Source organism: Equus asinus, unplaced genomic scaffold (assembly GCF_041296235.1).
Source record: "Equus asinus isolate D_3611 breed Donkey unplaced genomic scaffold, EquAss-T2T_v2 contig_1, whole genome shotgun sequence".
Taxonomy (NCBI): Eukaryota; Metazoa; Chordata; class Mammalia; order Perissodactyla; family Equidae; genus Equus; species Equus asinus.
The window spans coordinates 2,561,793-2,576,566 of NW_027224738.1; the positions used below are offsets into that span (position 1 = coordinate 2,561,793).

A 14,774-nucleotide genomic window follows, 5' to 3' on the forward strand; every position below is an offset into this window, starting at 1 on the left:
CAAAGACAGACTCAGTGACTTCGGGTGGGAGCCTAAAAGCCCCACCTCATCATTCCAGAGGAGATTCATTCTCCAGAGGGATCCGGAACCCTAGACTAGTCAACAGGGATTGCTCCTGTTTCACCAGAGCCAAGCATCGTCCCATCCTGAGTAGCTGGGTCATGCAATCCTTCCATTCAGAGGGGACTCTCACTCCCCTGAGCCAGGCTACCCCCAGATGGGACTCAAACCCTGAAGCCAGACATTAACAGGAAGACTTTATGAGGCAACTTAAAGAAATAAATCTTATAGCCATGCTGTGCGGTTGGCGCCACTCACCTCCATTGAAAGATCCACAGAGCAACGCGCTCAGTGCAGCTGCTGCTGGGTCTCCCGAGGGGGCGGAGACATCAAGCTGGCAACATGAGCACCACAAAGAGGCAAACCCGATATTGGGTGCCAATTTGTTACTGAAAGCAAAACGCGTTCCATCCTGGTGAGTTACATCAGACTCTCTACCAGAAGTAGTTGTCTCACAAAGTAAGCTATATTTGCAGCAAATAGGAGACCATGAGGAATCATTTCCAGAGTCATGGTGTCCCCAGACAAAGGGAAGGAGGGACATTTATTTCAGATGGGGAATGAATATTCAAAAGGGAGAGGTGAGTATCCTCTTGCACAGACTCAGATAGAAAGCATGCTTCCACACACACTGCAGGTGATGGTAACAAGGCCTACGCTCCTCCTGGAGAGAACTTAGCATTAAAAATAAGGCAAAGGTCATACATGTAGCTCTTGTGGGATGGTCTGGTCTGGCACCAGGAGGTTGGTGATGGCATCTTCTTAACATAACAAAAGGAAAAAATTTGGAAAAAGTTAAATTCTTGTAAACCCACTCTTGAGTTCCTCAGGACAACTAGTCAGTGATAAGGGCAGGTCCCTGTCAGTTCTGACAGGGTCACTGTGAATTCAAGGGAGGACTCTGTGAGGTCAGAGGGGGTATATGTGAGGTCAGGGGAGGTATCTGTGAGGTCAGGGGCACTCCCCCTGAGTTCAGGGGTGGGTCTCTGTGAGGTAAGTGGGTGTCTCTGTGAGGTCAGGGCAGGTCTCTATGAGGTCAGATTTGGTCTCTGTGAGGTCAGAGGGGTTGCCTCTGATCACATGGGAGAGCCATGTGGCCAGGGAAGTTCTCTGTTAGGTCAGGGGAGGCCTCTGTGAGGTCAGAGGGAGTCTCTGTGAGGACAGATGTTGTCTCTGTTTGATCATGGGTGGTCTTTCATGTCAGGGGAGGTCTCTGGGTGGCCATGCAGGTCTCTGAGTTCAGGGTCATCTCTGTGAGGTCAGAGTTCTGCAGGGGAGGAAGACATTTCCTCCATCCACTCTGGGTCCTTCTGGCTGTACAATGAATTAAATTCACATGAGACAGAATAGCAGGAGAAAATTAAAGCTTTATAACATGTATACATGGGAGAGACCTAGAAAAACTGAGTAACTCCCCAAAATGGCTGAAGCCATCACCTTAAATACCATCTTCAGCTAAAGACAAAGGAGGATGTTGGGGGTGGAGGGAGTCAGTTATGGGAGATTATCAGAAAAGCACAGTACACAAGAGTAAGGTTATATACAGATATAAGTCCTTGCCTTCTGCATTGATAAGAGTTTCTAGAGATAAGGTCATCCCCCTTCTTCCTGGTACAGAAAGGGAGATATCTTTACAGATGGAGATTTCCTTTACAAATGTAAATATCTCTTAACAGAGGGTAAGTAAATTCTACTTTTCAGAGTTTCTCTCATGTCTGCAGTTTTTTGAAAGATTTTTAAATTTTTTTTTATTTTTCCTTTTTCTCCCCAAAGCGCCCCTCTACACAGCTGTGTATTCTTAGTTGTTGGTCCTTCCAGTTGTGGCATGTGGGATGCTGCCTCAGCATGGCTTGATGAGCGGTGCCATGTTCACACCCAGGACTCAAACTAGCAAAACCCTGGGCCACTGAAGAGGAGCGCGCAAACTCACCACTTGGCCATCGGGCCAGCCCCCATGTCTGCAGTTTTTAAAATTAACCAGCCCAAAATAATCCTCATGCTAAAGAGACGTATCTTGGGATGGCCATTTCCAGTCCCCCACAGTTCTCTGTGTCTTCATGGGAGGTCTCTGTCAGGTCAGGGAGATCTCTGAAATCAAGGGAGTTCTCTGAGTTCAAAGGAGGCTTCTGCGAGGGGATGTGAGGTCTCCGAGGTCAGCAGAGGTCTGTGTGTTGTCAGAGGAATTCTCTGTGAGGTCAGAGGAGATATCTATGATATAAGGGGAGGTTTCTGTGAGATCAGGGTAGGTCTCTGTGATGTAAGGGGATGTCTCTCTGAGGTCAGGGTTGTCTCTCTGAGGTCAGGGTTGTCTCTCTGAGGTCAGAGAGGTCTCTTGATGTCAGCTGTGGCTTCTGTGAGGTCAGGGAGTACTCTGTGGGGTCAGAGGTGGTTTCTGTGGGGTCATGGGAGTTCTCGGTGAGGTCTTGGGAGGTCTCTGTGACATCAGAGTGTGTATCTGTGAGGCCAGGGGAGGTCTCAATGAGGTCAGAGGGGCTTTCTGTGAGTTAGGGGGAGGTCTCTTTGTGGCCAGATGGTGTGTCTATGAAGTCAAGTAAAGTCTCTGTGAGGTAGGAGAGGTCTCTGTGAAGTCAAGGATGTCTCTGTGAAGTAAGGGATATCTCTGTGAGGTCAGAGGGGCTGTCTCTCAGGTCAGGGTAGGTCTGTGAGGACAGAGATGTGTCTCTGATGGTAGGCGAGGTCTCTGTGAGAGAAGGGAGGCCTATCTGATGTCTGGGGAGATTTCTGTGAGATCTGGGTGTTTCTCAGATGGCAGAGAGGTCTCTGTGAGGTCAGGAGAGACCTCTGTGATTTCAAGGAGGTCTCTGTGAGATCAGAGGTCTCTGTGAGATTAGATCTTGTCACAGTGAGGTCAGAGAGCATGTTGTGATGTCAGGGGAGGTCTCTGTGAAGTCAGACCAAGTTCTGTGTGGCAAGATCAGCTCTCTGTGAGGTCAGAGTGGGTATCTGTGAGGTCATGGGAGGTCTCTGAGATCAAGGAGATCTCTGTGAGTTCAGGCAGGCCTCTGTGAGTTCAGGGGAGGTCTATGTGACATCAGGGGAGGTCTCTATGAGATAAAAGTGGGTCTCTATAGGTCAGGGAAGGTCTCTGTGAGATCAGAGGGTGTCTTTCTGAGGTCAGGAGCGGTCCTCAAAGACAGGGAGGTATCTGTGATGTCAGGCAAGGTCTCTGTGAGACAGGGGAGGTCTATTCCAGGTCAGGGGAGGTTTCTGTGAGATCAGAGAATGTCTCAGAGGGCAGGGAGGTCTCTGTGTGTTCAGAGAATGTCTCTGTGAGGTTGGAGAGGTCTCTTTGAGGATAAAGATGGTCTCTTTGAGGTCACTGGAGGTCTCTGTGAGGTCACATGAGGTCTCTGTGAGGTCAGAGTGGTCTCTGTGACATCACTGGATGTCTCTGTGACCTCACACAGGTCTCTTTGATGTCAGGGAGGTGTCTTTGAGATCAGAGAGGTCTCTTTGTGCTCACTTGATGTCTCTGAGTTCAGTGGAGGTCTCTGATGCCACTGAGGTCTCTGAGGTCAGGGAGGTCTCTGTGAGCTCAGGGGAGGTATCTGTGCAGTCAGGGGAGGTCTTTTAGGTCAGGGAGTTCTCTTTTAGGTCAGGGGAGTTCTCTCTGAGGTCAAAGTGGTCTATCTGAGTTCGCAGGAGGTCTCTGCTAGCCCAGAGGACATCACTGTGAGGTGATGTGAGGTCTCTGTGTCATCTGAGGGAGTCTCTATGAGGTGTGGGGAGGTCTCTGTGAGGTCAAAGGGTTTCTCAGTGAGGTCACGGGAGGTCTTTGTGAGGGCACAGTTGGTCTCTGTGAGGTTAGGGAGGTCTCTTGATGTGAGATGGGGTCTCAGCAAGGTCATGGAGGTCTCTGTGAGATCAGGGGATGTCTCCGTGTGTCAGAGCGGGTCATCATCAGGGCAAGGGAGGTATGTGTATGGTCAGAGGGGCTATCTGCAAGGTCAGAGGAGGCCTCAGTGAAGTCAGAGGGCTCTCTGTGAGGTCAGGGGAGGTCTCTGTGTGGTCAGAGCAGACCTCTGTGAGATCAAGGAGGTCTCTGTGAGGTCAGGGGGGTCTCTGTTTGGTTAGAGGGGGTCACTGTGAGGTCAGGAAGGACTTTGTGATGTCAAAGGTGGTCCCTGTGATGTCAGAGAAGTCTCTGTGGGGTCTCTTTGAGGTCAGGGTGTGTCTTTATGAAACCAGAGGATGAGTTTGTGAGGTCAGATGGCATCTCTTTGAGAACAGAGGAGGTCTCTGTGAGGCCAAGTGGGGTCTCTGTGAAGTCAGGGGAGGTCCCTGTGAGGTCACAGTAGGTCTCTGAGGTCAGCTAACGTCTCTTTGATGTCAGAGGAAGTCTTTGTGATTTCAGAGGAGTTCTCTGTGTGGTCACAGGAGGTCCCTATGAGATCAGGGATGTCTCTGGGGTCAGGGAGGTCTTTGAGTTCAGGGGAGGAATCTATGATGTCAGGGGATGTTTCTGTGTCATCACCAGGGTTCTCTTTGAGGTCAGAGAAGGGGTCACTGTAGTCAGAGGTGGTCTCTGAGGTCACTTGACATCTCTATGAGATCAGATGGGGTGTCTGTGATGTTGGACATCTCTGTGAGGTCAGGGGGATGTCTCTGTGAGGTCAGAGGGGGTCTCTATGAGTTCAGCGGAGGATGTGACATCAGAGTAGGTCTCTTTGAGGTCATAGGAGGGCCCTTTGAGGACAGAAAGGGGTCTCTGTGAGGTCTTGGTAGGTCTCTGTGAGGTGAGAGGGTTTCTTTGTGAGGTCAGGGGAGATCCAGGTGAGGTCAGATGGGGTGTCTCTGAGGTCAGGCGAGGGCTCTGTGAGGTCAGGAGAGGTCTCTCTGAGTTCAGAGGGCATCTCTTAGATTAGGGGAGGTCTCTGTGAGGTACGAAGATCCCTCTCCCCACCACTGCCGAGACCATCAACCTCCCTTGGGACGCAGGGCATGGCTAGCAAGGACCCAGATGAAGCAGGCACTACCTCCCATGTCGGGCACATGACACACCCAGGGGCTCCCTCCCCCAGCAGGGCCAGTGACACCTCCCAGAAAACCTTCAGGACTCAGGGCCCTTTTCTCTGTCCTTGCCCCACTGACAGAGTCTTGGCCCAAATGAGTGGGACAGTCAGCCTCCTTTGGGTATATCAGGCAAGCCCTAGGGTGGTCTCCCTCCGCCCCTCCTCGGTGGACTCAGGGAGTGGGCCAGGAGAGGGCTTCTCTCAGCCCTTCTTGTCAGGTATCTCCCAAGGGGAGCACCCTAGGCGGAAGGAATGCGGGCTTTCCTCAGTCCAGAGTGGAGGATGGGAACCGCTGATAGGAGAGCATGCCTGTGGGTTTCCCCTTCGTTCCCTGGGTGGCATGCCTGTGCTGCCACACTCCTTTGGCAAGCCTTTCTCAGCCTTCTGACTTGACACAGCTTTCCCAACTCCTGGGGAAGAAAGGTTCATTTGTGATGAGAGGCTGTGTTTTTTCCAGCAATAAGTGAGGATGGGGATGAACCAGCTGGCACAGGGAGTCTTGCTGCCCTTCTGGGTCAGTTGGGAGCAAACAGGGCCAGAAAACCTCTTCCAAGGAGGAAAGCAGCTACCTGAGCAGAGAGGGGAAAGGGTCATGAGAAGCCCTGAAGGAAGTGGGAACCCCAGCTCCCTGGCAGCTGCACGGGGCCTCCGCCAGAGGGCGCCCCCACCCCGCCAGATCCCCCCCACCCAGTGCGGGGCTCCCAGTGAGGCCAGAGGCCGGATTCCTCCCCCCACCCCTCCCTCCCACCCGTGCATGCACAGTGGGAGGAATGGTCCTCAGGCCAGGGAGCAGGGCTCCCACAGTCGTGAGAGTCAGTCAGAACCCTAGGTCAGGTCGGGGAGGTAGAGAGGCCATGGGTGCACCTGCCCTCCTCTCCTCAGGTCCCCAAGATTCTGGATGCCCACGTGGCAGCCCACGAAGCCAACGTCCAGCCGTCCCTACAGGTTTTTCTCCCACCGCTGCCCTACAAGGCGCAGGGAAGGCCAGACAGGGTGCTGAAAGGCAGTTTCCAGGCGTCATCCGTGGCCTCCAACCTGGATCTGGGTGCAGGAGGATAGCATCCGACGGGGAAGGCGGGGCGTGACACAATCCCTGCGAAAGATCCCCGAGGGCTGCTCCTGGTGAGGATGATGCTGGCCACCACCCATCTCGACCCTGAGGCGGCTCCCTCCCCTAGACTTGGCCAGAGGTGGCCCGTTCCATAAGGCCACCACCCAGGGATCTCTGACTCTCCCAGGGAAGCCCAGGCAACTGTGGAACGCCCCCATCACCGCAGGCATCCCTCAGGCCAAGGCCAAGACTAAGTCTGGCATCCTCCCTGGGGAGCCCAGGCAGGGCACTAAGGACCCGGGTGCGGCGGGCAGCAGCTCCCAGGTCGGGCACACCAGAATTCCAGCAGCTTCTACCTCTGATAGAGCTGATGACCCTTCACCGAAAACTTTCTGGACCCAGGGCTCTTTCCTTCCTAGCAGTCCCATGGACACCGTCTTGGCTCGAGGGGCTGCGTTGGCTGGCCCTCTTTGGGAAAGTCGGCAAGTTATAGGGTTCTCCTCTCCCTCTGCCCCAGAGTGGCATGTGGGTGGGTCCTCCCAGTGCAAGCACTTACCTGGGGGGATGCCCCATCCGTTACGTAGGTGGCCAGTCTGCTGTGCCGCTCTTCTTTGCAAGGAGCTCCAGGCCTTCTGACAGACTAGGCACAGTCTTCCCTCCTCCTGGGGTAGAAATGTTCAAAGGTGAACTAGGGTCCACCTTTCCTTCTCCTGTTTCTCACCTCCCCTTCTGACCTTCGGCTCAGGTGGCTGCTGGCCTTCTCACGGGGAGGCCTTCTGACCCTGTTTTCCAACAACGACTAGGGGAGGACACCCAGGCTGTCTCTCTGCCAGCTGGCTCATTCCAGGCCTCAGTGACTGGTAGAAAAATCACAGCCCCACATCACAAATGAACCCTTTGACTCCAGGAGGAGGAAAGGCCCTGTCTATTCAGAAGTCCCAGAATGCCTTGCTCAGTAGTGTGGCAAGGCAGACAGGCCACCTAGGGAGCAAACCAGGAGCCCTCCATGCAAGCTCTTCCCTCAGCAGGACTCACCCTCAGCTCCAGGAGTCAGACAAGCCTGATGTCCTGCTGCCTGGGGCACTACCCTTGCCAGAAATCCTAGAATAAGGGCGGAGAGACACCTTCTCCTGGCTCTTTCCCTGAGTGCACAGCCACAGGGCACAGGGGGAGGCGCACTCTGGCTTGCCTGCTTTCCTTCAGCTGTGTTTCACATCCCCTTCCCCCGTTCCGCTCAGGTCACTGCTGCCTCCTTGGAAGAGATTTTCCAGCCCTGTTTGCTCACATCTGACCCAGAAGGGCAGCAAGACTCTCCCTGTGCCAGCTGGTTCATCCCCATCCTCACTTATTGCTGGAAAAAACACAGCCTCTCATCACGAATGAACCTTTCTTCCCCAGGAGTTGGAAAGGCTGTGTCAAGTCAGAAGGCTGAGAAAGGCTTGCCAAAGGAGTGTGGCAGCACAGGCATGCCACCCAGGGAACGAAGGGGAAACCCACAGGCATGCTCTCCTATCAGCGGTTCCCACCCTCCACTCTGGACTGAGGAAAGCCTGCATTGCTGCTGCCTAGGGTGCTCCCCTTGGGAGATACCTGACAAGAAGGGCTGAGAGAAGCCCTCTCCTGGCCCACTCCCTGAGTCTACCGAGGAGGGGCGGAGGGAGACCACCCTAGGGCTTGCCTGATATACCCAAAGGAGGCTGACTGTCCCACTCATTTGGGCCAAGACTCTGTCAGTGGGGCAAGGACAGAGGAAAGGGCCCTGAGTCCTGAAGGTTTTCTGGGAGGTGTCATTGCCCCTGTTTTGGGAGGAAGCTCCTGTGCATGTCATGTGCCTGACATGGGAGGTAGCACCAGCTTCATCCGGGTCCTTGCCGACCATGTCCTTCCTCCTGAGGGAGGTTGATTGTCTCGGCAGTGGTGGGGAGAAGGATGTGAGTGGTGAGACAGGCCTTCCATCATTTCCTGTGTTGCCCTGGGAGGAGCTGGGTACCCCAGGTTTTGGGACCAGGGAACGGGCTGCCTCTGGCCTGGTCTTGGAAGGACTGTCTTGTGGTCCAGAGATTGTCAGTTGCCATGACCATACACTGGAATGGGACTCAGGGATCCTCACCACCCATGCCTCAGTGGATTTCATCCTGCCTCATGCCCCCCTTCCCCATGAAACCAGGTCTGGTTCAGAGGCCACAGATGTGACCTGGGGACCCAGCTTTCACCGCTCTATTGGGCCTATGCTGAGATATTATTGGCAGTGGTGAGAGGAAGGGTGGGGGGGGGTGGCAGTGGCTGCTTTGGTGGGGTGTGGAGGTGGCTGTAATCCAGACACCTGGCATCTTGGGAATCTGAGGAGAGTGTCATGGACCACTCACACCATCCCCAAGTCCCTGACCTTTCCCAAAGTTCCTGCTGACTCTCACCCCTTTAGGAGCCCTCTTGCCTTTATTTAAGCCCATCACTCCAACTACACATGCCTTGTGACTGGTGCCTGTGGCCTCGCAGTGACCCTCACGATGGCTGAGTATCGGGTCAGCAGGGCTCTGATGGTGTGGGGCACACTCTTCCAGTGATCATTTGCCAGTGAAGGCAGTGGTCCCCATTTCCCTCAGCTGTGCCTCACATCCCCTTCTACTTTTCCAAGGGCCCATTTGCATTGTTTGGCAGTGGTGGTTTTCTCACCCTCTTTGCCTGCAACAGACCGCAGAGTCAGTCAAGCTGTCCCTCTGCCTGATGGTTCATTCCAGGCCTCATTTGTTCTTCTGACAGACACTGCCTCTCATCACAAATGAATCTTTTGACACCCAGAGAGGGAAAGACTTCGTCAAGTCACAAGGCCGAGAACAGCTTGCCAAAGGAGTGTGACCACACAAGGCAGACACCCTAGGGAACAGACAGGGAACTCATCAGGCATGCCCTTCCATCAGCAGGTACTGCCCTCAACTCTGGAGTCAGGAAAGCCATGCTCTCCTATTCCCTAAGGCACTAACCTTGTGAGAAATCTGTGACTGTGAGCTGATACTGGCCCTCCCCTGGCCCTCTCCGTGAGTGCATACATGCGGGGCAGTAGGAGAGGAGCACCCTGCAGCTTGCCTGCTTTGTCCAAAGGAGGCCAGCTGTCCCAGCCACCTGGGTCAAGTGATAAATGTCAGTTATAAAACCCAGTGGGGGCTATGACAGATGCAGCTGTGGGATGGGGAGATAGTATTATCCTGTGGGCTTGAGGCTTGGTCATCAGCCATGCTGAAAGGTCAGAGGGGCCTGAGACTTTTTTGCGTGGTGAAACTGACATGTAAAGCAGAGGAAAGTTGCGGCTGATTTGGGGAAGTTGGTTGAGCACCCTTGAGGACCCCTGCGGTGGGAGAACCTGGGCATGGAAGACTGTGTAAATAGGCTGCACTGGGAAGCACTGTGATAAGAAGAGGTGTCTCTGATCACTGATCTGAGAGGTGACATATCCAGGTAAAGCTAGAGTCTGGGGGCCACCCCTCAAGACCACCGGGTTTAGGAATTTGAGATTCAGAGACAGGCAGAGCTAAGTTTAAGTTCTGGCTCTGTCATTTTCTAGCCTCATGATTTTGTCATTTTAATCAAGCTTTCTGAACCTAGCTCATGTCACTTATAAAATGAATAACTTGTCTATAACTAGCAGGGTTATGGTAGAGGTTAAAGAAGCAAATACATGTAAATCCCCATCGCAGGGTTTCAATTAAAGCTACGAGAAATGTTTTCTCTTTTTGGGACCTCCAGGGTCAAAGTGTTTTAAGCCATCCTTGTTCCTGACACATTATCAGTATTTGACCTTGCAGTAGTTAATGATTAATATTGATTTAGGGCCAGCCCCGTGGCCAGGTGGTTAAGTTTGTGTGCTCCACTTCAGTGACCCAGGATTTCACCGGTTTGGATCCTGGACACGGAGATGGCACTGCTCATCAAGCCATGCTGAGGTGGCGTCCCACATAGCACAAGCAAAGGCACCCACCACTAGAACATACAACTACATACTGGGGGGCTTTGGGGAGAAGAAGAAGATTGGCAACAGATGTTAGCTCCAGTGCCAATCTTTTAAAAAAATATTGATTTAGGTGGTACTTTATAGTTTACAAATATATATGTATATACGTAAATTGTGAGGTGAAGAATGTTTCTGCCAATGCTAATGACTAAGACGGAACTCTAGCTAGCATTTCACTAAGATATCTGCAGGAGTCAACTCAATTCCCCCAAATTAAACTCCTGCACTCTCTGTTTGCTCCGCCTGTCTGCCCTGTGGGGACTGTGGGACACGACTAGACTTGTGATGTGTGCACTCCTCCTTCTTCCCTGGGTGAGAGGGGTTAGTGCCTGACTTGTGTAATGAGAGTCACTGACATGAGTCCTTAGATTGTTCCACTCACCACTAAAAAGATACTACAGGGGCCGGCCCGGTGGCGCAGAGGTTAAGTTCGCACATTCTGCTTTGACAGCCCAGGGTTTGCTGGTTTGGATCCCGGGTGCGGACAGGGCACTGCTTGGCAAGCCATGCTGTGGGAGGTGTCCCACATATTAACTAGATGAAGGTGGTCATGGATGTTAGCTCAGGGCCAGTCTTCCTCAGCAAAAAGAGGAGGATTGGCAGCAGATGTTAGCTCAGGGCTAATCTTCCTAAAAAAAAAAAAAAAAAGAGATACCACAGGAGCCTGGCCACATGTCCGAGGCCATGTTAAGCAGAGCTAGGGCTGAATTTCTGATGTTATCTGAATCCCACATGTGGAGGAGCCAAGGGGACTGAAGGCAGGTGCATCCAGAGAGTGGTGGCAGGGCACAGCAGGGAGGGTGGGGGCTCTAAAGGGCTGGGGTGGTGTTGGAGAAGCAATCGGGTGCACCTAACCAAGAATTATTAACCCATAAATTCCAGAGTGGTGTGCTGCTGTGGAGACAAGAATCCCCATGTGACAATTGTGAGGGTTTCCTAGGATATGGTTTTAATCCTAGGAATTAAAAATTAAATAACAACTATGAACAGGAGGTCTAATTAAAGTCTAAAACTATTATTATTTGGCAAGGGCTGCCTTAACCAAATACTACAAACTGGGCTTAAATAACAGAAATGTATTTTCTCGCAATTCTGGAGGCTGAAAGTTGATCAAGATGTCAGCAGGGTTGGTTTCTCCAGAGACCTCTCTCCTTGGCTTGCAGACAGCTGCCTTCTCACCACGTCCTCACATGGTCTTTCCTCTGTGTGTCTTCCTCTTCTTACAAGGACACCAGTCTTATGGTTAGGGCCCCACCCAGAGGACCTCATTTAATGTTCATTAGCTCTTTAAAGACTCTGTCTCTAAATACAGACACAGTGGGGCTTGGCACTTCAACATGTGAGTTAGGGGGACACAGTCCAGCCCATAACACCCCCGATGCTCATTTTGTTATCTGTAAAATAGGGATATTGCTATCTTCCTATGTGCGAAGTCACCAAAGCCTTCTTACTTTTGACCCTGGGAGGGGAGAGGGTCTCCCTGCTGGTCTTCACTCACAGGGCATTCCTGTGGGTTGGGCTGGGTGGGGGCCACTCCCAGGTGAATGTTCAGGGGTTCGTGCCTGGTGTATCCAGCGATACTCCCTACCTATGTGGTCTCTCTTTTGTTTTAAAGACTGGATTCTCATGACTTCCTTCTTTTTCATCAGCTTGATCTGCTTAGTTTTCAAACTGTTCCTGGATGAGACACAGAGGAGGACGGGTGGCAGCTGAGCTCCTGACAATGACACAACAGGTGAGAAGGGACTTGCTCTCATTCCTGGATTGATCCCTCTTTTGCCAAGTGGTCGGGTTTCTCCTTCGGGCCTGGATCCTCTAAACACCCTGGGAAATATTGGTGTCCATTATGTTCACCACCCTGTTAGGCGTGCAGCAGGTGAGGGATGGGTGTGGAAATAATCTTCCCAGCATTCACACTCACTTGCTCTAGTCTCCATTGAGGCTGTGTCTTCACAGAAGAGATGGGAAAGTTTTTCTTCTCATCCAGTGGCTCAGTGGAGAAATAATTCCCTCACTTACCATGTTAGTAGCTGCAGTGGCCTTACATATGTGTGAACACAGGCAATAGAGATGAGTGAGGGCAGAAGCTCCTAGACCAGTGGGGAGGTAGGTGTTTCAGCAGGTGAGTCCAGTGTCACAAGAGCTGGAGTGGAGGCTGTGCAGCCTGGAGGTGGGGGAAGAGGATAGGACGAGAGAGAGCGATGAGGAACCACTTATTTATGTCCCTCAATTTTGAACATATTAAAGTTTTTATAAGCTATAGTGTACAGAGGAAAGACCATGTGAGGATGTGGTGAGAAGACCAACTCTTCATTTCACAGTTTACATATATAACAGCATTTGTAATCTGTAAAGTACCAACTAAATCAATATTTCTTTTTAAGATTGGCACCTGAGCTAACATCTGTTGCCAATCTTCTTTTTTTTCTTTTCTTTTCTCCCCAAAGCCCCCCAGTAAATAGTTGCAGCCTGGAGGTGGGGGGAGAGGATAGGACCAGAGACAGCAATGAGGAACCACTTATGTATGTTTCTCAATTTTGAACATATTAAAGTTTTTATAGACTATACTTGAACATTTTGACAGTACCAAAAAAAGATAAAATTCTCTTAACAAAGACAACTCAATTTCCCTCTCTTACTAACCTTGGTTCAAGTTTGAAAGCCAAATGCAATATATGCATAATATTGTTTTCTTAATTATGATTGTGTGCTTTGGAGAAGGAGTGGAGTAGAAAGAATAAAATGCAATGGCAGATTAGGAAGCTCCAAGCTCTCAATTTGTGGTAACATCAAACAAACAAACAAACAAACAAACTTGAATCAGCTGGGGGTGACAGCTTAGGGGACCAAGAAGTGGCAGCGATGGTCTCCTGAAATTTTTTTTACTACCACCACTGCTGGGCCCCAGCAGGAGGACCAACTGGCCCTTGGGGAGTGTGTGAGTGTATGTGTTGTGTGTGTCTTTCCCCTGCCTGCTGGGTAACCCTGGACCTAATGAGAGCTCATGCCTCCCATGAGAGCAGTGGATATCAGTAGGCCAGTGGGGCCTGAAGCATCAGTCATCTTGTTTCTCCAGAGTGGAGGGCACTCAAAGTTTGTAAGATGGGGTCCAGGTGCAAAGGGATGCTGCCCCCTTGGCTCATCCCTGCCATGTGACAGGAATATCCTTCCCTTGGGAAAGCAGCCTGAGTCTCCTGCAGAGCAGGACTGCACTGGCCCAGAGATCAGGACTGCCAGCCCCAGGTCTTGGAGGGTTGGGACAGCCCACTGAATCTCCAGGGGCTCTGGTATATGGAAGAGGCCAATGACCTAGAGGCTTGGGGTCCCACCCACCCTGGTTGGCCCCAGGTCATGGTGGAGCAGAGAGACTGAGGGGCTGGGATACCAGCACCTGCCTGGCTCTGGGGCGGACAGGGGCAAAGAAGTGGGGATGGGCTCCTCCTTGTTTCTGAGGACACTCTGGTTTCTGCTCCTGATGCCAGAATCTTCTCCTTCTCTTTCTACCTCTCTGGATGCTCCTCCGCAGGAATGTTTGCCAGCAGAGCCTCATCTGCCTGGGTTTTAATAATTGAAGTGCTCCCATGCTCAACTCAGGGCCGTAATCTTTTATCTCTATGCTTTCATTGTTTTAAATAACCTCTGGGTGATCCAATCCATTCTGAAGGCATTCATTACCACCTTAGTGCTTATGCACCCCAGATTTATCTCCACCCAGAATCAGACATACAACTGCCTGGTTGATCTTCTGGCTTGGATGTTGCCTGAACATTACATTCCAAGAATGATCTGACACTAAAAGTTTGTTCAGCGTCATCTGGGCCGTGCCCCAGGCTTCCCCGCTGAGTGGACTGTATCCCTGTTCACCTGGTGACCTCACTCTTTCCAAACTCCAGAAGTGTGTCCTCATCCTGTATCTCCCCAAATCACACACAATCCATTGCCCGGTCCTGCCCAGTCCTCCTCTGGTATGTGTCTCCCAACACCTCTCTCCACTTCCACCCACTGTTCAACTAACCCCCAACCCTATGTTTAGCCATTTGCTCTTTGAAGGACATTGTGTGGTTTCCAGCTTGGAGCAGTGATGAACAGAGCTGCTGGCATCATTCATGTCTAGGATTTGGCATGAACATCAGTGTTGTGGGCCCAAGGGTGGGGTCCTCCAGATCACAGTCAGGTTTGATACTTCACCTCCTAGAAGGACTCGTGGGACTGCTCAAAGCTGGCTGACTTCCTGGAGGTTTCTTTGGTTTTCAGGTTCCTTTTGGAATCAGGGTTGGGAATACAGCAACTCTTTTGTCTTTAGATTCCTTCAGGGCTCAGGGCTAGGACTCCAGAGACTTTCTTGGGTTTTCAGAGGACATTTCGGAAATGGGATCCCAGTCATCTAAATGTTCTGAGGGAAATCCTCCTTCAGGGATGCCAGCCGGGTTATGTTTAAGAACTGTGGGCCTCTATATGTGCACTTTTAACTAAGTGGGATGAACTGACCAAAAGCAGTTCAGAATTGCAATGGCCATCATGGAGAACTTTCAATCTCCCCAAACTAGCTTTTCTTAAAATCATATTGGAAGACCATGGCTCTAAAATGAAGCAAAACAAATGGTAAGTGTATTTTCACTGGATA

At 51.5% G+C, this 14,774-nt stretch overlaps 1 long non-coding RNA gene across 2 annotated transcripts; it reads right to left on the bottom strand.

Annotated features, from left to right (window-relative positions):
• Positions 1 to 987: 987 nt before the first annotated feature.
• Positions 988 to 6,901, bottom strand: LOC139042861 (uncharacterized). Of its 2 annotated transcripts, none has more exons than XR_011499999.1 (3): positions 6,701 to 6,901; positions 5,958 to 6,186; positions 988 to 5,658 (listed from the first exon to the last, which is right to left on the bottom strand). It is a non-coding gene; the product is annotated as an uncharacterized lncRNA (long non-coding RNA). The 2 variants fall into 2 exon arrangements; XR_011499998.1 differs by having other exon boundaries at positions 989 to 5,662.
• Between the last annotated feature and the right edge of the window lie 7,873 nt (positions 6,902 to 14,774).